Raw genomic sequence first — 6,272 nt, 5'->3', positions numbered from 1 at the left:
ATCTGTCACATCTGCTAATTAAGTTCCCTACATCCTTGCAGTAAAAAAACTTGTACTTGCAAAAGGACGGATTGAAACGCACACTAGAAGTCATTTCAGATTGACAAAGTTCTACTGATTATTGCATTCATTCATTTTCTTGTCTATGTAGAAGATGATTTGCACATCTGGGAGAGATGGACCCAAGGAAAAAGCGGGACTATGTAACAGCGTGTCGCAGGTATGAACTTTTTGGGTTTTGGCATCACTTGCTCTGATCTTGCACTCATCATGGCAAGACAGAAAGAGAGCAACTTAGACCAGCACAATAAATATTCTTTAAGGTCCCTGATAGGTATGGGTAGAGCAGAAAGTATGAGCTCCTACTGCGAAAACCTTTGTCCCGCATCAGCATATGTGTATGTGTGGCCAAAGGGCAACTGCTCCAAAAATTTGCTTGGCAACACCTGTTTTAAAATCACAAGTGTAATAATGCTTAAACTGTTGCAAAAGCACAGGCATGCTACCTAAGTAGAAATTATCACCTCCGACTACTTCAATACATTTAGGCGAATATATGACAAAATATGAAATTCTAAATATCACAAGAGGCGAGAGCTTTTCTGCTCTCAGATTATTGTAAGGAACTTTAAAAAGATTTAATGTTAAATTTTCAGTTTTGTTTTCCTTAGATGTCCTGACTTGGCAGCATTCAGTTCCAAAAGTGTGTGGTTTTGGTACAAATGACTCATAAATAAAAACTTACTGTAGAAGCTTTAAAACTGGCTCATAGTTTTCCAAAAAGCAAAATCATAAGGAACTTATTCTCAAAGTGGTAATACAAATACTAGAGTAAAAGCACAGGGTGACTGGGGGAAGTGGGATGGAAGAGAGTTAATCACCTTAGTGCAGAAAGCTAAATTTAAAAGGTGGGGGTTTTTTGCTTTTTTTTTTTTTTGCTTCTTTGTTGCTTCTTTTAAAGGCAAACAGTCCAAAAGTGCTCAAAAATCACCCTGAATCCAAAATAATTCGATATTTAAAATACTTGCATTCCTTCATTACTGTTAGAGTCACAGATACAAACCTTGGACACCTGTGGCGAGAAGTGCCAACAGAGATGTGGCAGACTAGTCAGTAAGAAAGCCTCAGTGATAGGAAGAGAATCAGATTTTGTTGCTTTATAAATAAGGACTGAAAACAAGCCTTTGTATAATTTCAGATTTTCCACATTTCAGACCTTTCCAGCCAGTTTATGGTTCCTGCACTCTGCTTTCTGCTAAAAATAACAATAATTGCCTCCCACTGATTTCTGATCCACCAAAGGCAGGAAAAGTCGGAGTCCTCCTGCAGGCAGGCTGCGGGGAATTGCCAGAGTTTTGGCTGCCATTTGGTCTAACTTGCTTAGAACAGAGCTGTACCTGAGATTTATAGCGGAGTCATGCTACTTAACCAAGCTAAGCGGTGTCAGCAAGACACCGAAAACTGAGCAACCAGGACCAAGAATGGGAGGTTATAGGAGAAATAGTGTCTTGCATGCCAAGATCACCGTAGCGACAAACTGAAGTTAGGATGAGGGCAGCAGTAAAGAAGGTTGGCTGTTTCTTCATGGTGTACCGCAATGGCCCCTGTTTGGGCTTTTGTTCCCCTTTCTGCCAGCCAGGACCCATCAGATGTCTGCCCCGGCCACCATTTTATAGGAGCCCACTGGAGACAAACCCTTCTCCGTCTGTCTCACTGCGGGCTGCCCTCTTCTCTGGTTCTCATCAGCTGCTGCTGCTGCCGGCCGCTCGTGTTTTCTGCTTCTCTAAAACTGCAGCTGAAACCTTGTTTTGGTGAACTAAGATAAAGTAAATGTAGCGTGGTTCCATCCTTCCTGCCACTGTTAGGCTGGCCAGACACGGAAACACCTGTCCTCCATGTGCCAGGAAACCTTCGGAAAATAACCCCACCGCCCTCTAACTTGAAAAAGGCAAGTATTCAGGGAGGACATTCTCTTTCCAGTCAAATGGAGTGAATTACTCAAATTCTCATTTGATTTCAGCTTTTATATTTACTGATCTGTCAGCATATTAACATTTTGGAAATACACTGTGTAAACTTTCGCCTTCTTTTAAAAAGAAATTATGTAAACAGTGCAAAATAAAGCCTGTTTTCTCCATGTACAGCATTAGTCGCCCTTGAAAAACATGTATTATTTCTTGCAGACAATTTGTAATAGCCTATTATGTAGTAAGGACAAAAAAATATGCTTCCTAAACTACATGCTGTAGACCAAACTCAGAGTAATACCTAAATGACTGAAGAAAGAGTTTGTTTATCTGAAAAAGAATGGAGAGAAAAAATATTCCAAGTCAGTAATAATTAAAAATTTTAAAGCAATGAACTATTGTCAACCTCCAGTTTTTGTCCTTGCCTGCCAGGAGCCCAGATGATCAGTGCTTCTGAGGATGGCTGTGGATGACTAGTGGTCCACAAACTCTGCTTGGGAATCACTATTTCAAACCATAACTGAAATTCTGACAATTTATAACTCCAATTTGGCTTCTATATGAAAGGCAGAAATACGATATCACTGTGCAATTATTCACGTGTTGTTTGGTTTGTTTGGGTTTTATTGTGTCCAGGGACAACTGAGATTCTGGTTGTTTCCCTGATGGAGTGGGAATGGATGCAGTGTCTGCAGCTAAGGTTAGGTATCGATTTACTTGGATATGGAAATACTGATGGACTTGACTTTCCTTTGAAACCTGAAGAATGCTAAGTCAGCATTGTGACAGCTGTGCCTCTGCTCACGTTTTGAACAAACTTTGTTTTGGATTCCTGGGCCTGACTGCTTCTTAGCTTTATATTTATTTTGCACTTTAAAGTTCATGTTACAAGATAGGTGCTCCTGCCTCTTTTTTCTCCATTTTGTTATAAATAAACATATCTCAGCATCATACAAAGTTCACAGAGTTTACAGTTTGATTTTCTTCATTTGGTTGGCCTGCCTCCAGAAAAGAAAGAAATACTTTTTCAAAAAAATCTTGGGTTTAGGTGTATTCTTTCAGAATGAATAGCCTTTCCTTCCCAGACTATTGCCATTTGTTCCTCAAAAAGCCCAGAGTAACTCCTGTAAAGACAGCTTTCCTCTTTCATCTCATGAGGTGTAGCCTGGTGTATGGATAGTTAAGTATAGTGGTATTGGCCCAAACTCCCTCATTCCCAGGGAAGACTTTCCTTGGCTTTAATAATTAAGAATAATACTAATATAGTACTTTCTTATTCTAGTCTAATTGAATCCTGGTGACCAAGGATGTAGGTTTTCATAAGAAAAGTTTGTCACCTATCTTTGTTTGCTTCTTTGTGAATTACTGCAGGTATTAGGTGTATTAGGTCACACGTAGCATAGCCAGGGAGAATAACTTCATTGCTGCTTCCACCCCCGTGCAGTAAGACGGGAAGATCTGTTTTCTGCGTGAAGGTGTTAGTTACTCCTTTCTCAGGTGACACCCTGTGCCTCATGAACCTGCACCTCTGTTCTGAGACTGCAAGAAAGCTTATGTGCTGGGTAAGAGAGAAACGCTGCTGTACTCTTTGGGATGATCTAAATAAAGGCGAGTGCTTTGAAGCCCATGTGCTTAGCAGCCTTCAAGGGCTTCTTCCACATGAATATTGGAGCCTGGCTGCCCTGAATAGCACCAGAAGACAGGATCTCGCAGCTTTGGTGGAGGCACATAGAAGAATTTTCCTAATCTAATATAATCGCAGCATAAGACTAGGAATTTCGGTTTTGCCATCATATCTGATGAACGATTGATTTTTGGCTATCTATTCCCTGGTTTTCTGCTCCCATCTATCATAGAGTAATTTTAAAAACAGAACTGACACAAAAAAAAAAAAAAAAGGGAGAAAACAACCATTTGGAGACCACTTCATGAAAACCGAGACAAACATCTACTGATTAGATTACATCAGATGGAGCAGTATCAGTCATTCAAAAGGATGTTAAGCAGAGGATACCTTTAAAATTTTCCATCCAGCAGTCCTTATTGTTGAATCTGGATACATGATCCAGATCACATGTAGATAGTTCTGATTGCTACCTAATGAGGTAAGCTATGTTTTTTGACACTTATCCAAGAGCCAGGTGAAAGATGAGGTCACACGTGCAGACTGGACTGATGAAGACAGCTCTCCAAGACTTCTACATCTGCAGCCTTATGAATGCTAAAAACTTAGCCTGCCAAGTCTGCTGGGCATTTCAACACTGTTGCCACAAAGGTATCAGCAAGCTCTTTTGTGAAGCCTGTAGTTTTTGGCAGAGTGTAAATGAGCACAAAACTTATGTTGGCTTTGGCTCTGGGTTCTCTTGCAAATGAATACTTTTTTATCAGTCTTGCTTTACATGAAGCACCATTTCTGCATAAGAGGTTGAAAATGATGATAAGTGGAGCACTAGTTGTAATCTGCTAATTAACCCAGTGTGCCAAGGTGGATAACCCAGGGCACATGCTGCCATCCAACCTGATCTCTGTGATACCCTGGAGGTTATGTCATTGTATAGTACAGATAATTCGTTTCAGGAGCTTATTTGATGTTTCACAGCAGTGCACAGAACTCATGGCCAGTCATTCACGCATACCTAGGCTCAACTACAAACACCTATGCATTCGCAGAACTGAGGACAAAATTTAGTTAGTGCATTCAACTGCTGGACAGGTGATGACAAAGAGGAAACAGCAATTAAGCAGACCAGTCCCAGCAGTAACGTGTGTGCACTGACTATTTCAATAGTCAGTAGATAAAAGTGGTATCAGTCACCACTGCTGTTCACCTGCCTAGTAAGTTACTGTCAACCCGAAACAGTAAGCAGGATTTTCTTTTCTGCGAACAGCTCTCAAAGGCCTTTTCAAGGTAGTTAACGTTGAGGAGATAAGCGTGACAGGAACAGAATGTGATTTAAATCCAAGCGGATTGGAAAGATTCCACAGGATTTCAATGGTGTTGAATGAGTCCTCTCATAAACAGCCTTCTTAACGCAGCAGCTACCATGTAGCATGGTTAGGAGATCATGTTTTCCTCCTCAGGCCAAATTTAAGTCCCCCCAGTCTCTACTCCTTCTCTCCAATGAATCCAAAAAGGGCGACTGCTGCATAGCTCACTGCTCAGTCTGGTTCTTCATCTCTCCTAATTGCGCCGTTATCACCCATAAGGAACCCATTAATGTGGAAGAGGTTTTGAAACCAAAGCCTCTCTTTTCAGAGCCCTGATCTAGGAATGCTTTAAGGGTATATGCCAGCTCAAGAATCAGATTCATTTTGGTTCTGGGAATCAAACCACAGCCTCTGAAAAACAATGGAATTCACGGCTCATTTCAGAAAGTTAAGCAACAGCCTCAGTTTTTGCTAAAAGAAGGCTAATAAGGTTTGATGTAACATCAGAGAGGCTAATTCAGATCTAATAACAATACTTGTTTTTTGAACAGTTTAGCCTTAACACAAACAATTTCTCACTTCATAATTTTCCTTCCTAGGGCCTTCTTTTGGAACATCCTACAGGCAGATGTCCTACTTAACAGGGGACCCCTCATATTCTGCCAATTTCCAGCTATGTTTAAGTATTTACTGATTGAGAACATTTCAACCATTAGGCAAAGAATCCTCTCTTTCTGTGTGGCATGCCAGATGTCAGCTGCAATGCGATCTGCAGACAGACACGCTGTCTGAAGGCTACCTGGGCAGTGGTATGATGGGCTTAGTAATTTCTGCCTTATTTGAACCAACACCATCCCTGTTTAGAAGCAGATGTTAGGAAATAATGAGCTGTATACAAAGCGACGTGTTATGCGCTGAGTTGAGCGGCAGAGGAAAACTGTAGTTTACACTGCACCAGCAGAAGAATTACCGTGAACAATAAGGAGAATCAAAAGCAGCAGCAAACATGAAATTATCTCAACGGAATGGAGGTTTCAGAATGTGACTGGTTTTCTATTTCAAGTTTAAGATGATTCGTTACAAAAACTTTTGCTCCCATCGCTGTAAATGTAGATGCAAGAGGTCGCCAGCTACTCTGACCTGTATAAGCAGCCAGCAAATCATAAGCCTAAATCATTTCAGTTTGTTCTAGGATCTCAAATTGCAGTTCTGATAAAGGGTGGTAGCAAAGGGGGTGAGGAAAAGATAACACCAGTTGGTACCCTTTAAAAAGAAGCAGGTTTAAAACCAAATAAAACGGGGGGGGGGGGGAGTGGCAAAAATGGCTAGTTTTCCTGCAAGGAACTCCCGCTGGAATTCTTGCCCTGTTTACAATGT

This window comes from Charadrius vociferus, unplaced genomic scaffold (assembly GCF_000708025.1).
Source record: "Charadrius vociferus isolate BGI_N301 unplaced genomic scaffold, ASM70802v2 scaffold196, whole genome shotgun sequence".
Taxonomy (NCBI): Eukaryota; Metazoa; Chordata; class Aves; order Charadriiformes; family Charadriidae; genus Charadrius; species Charadrius vociferus.
The sequence above is the reverse complement of the archived record's forward strand: the minus strand, read 5'-3'. Positions refer to the sequence as shown.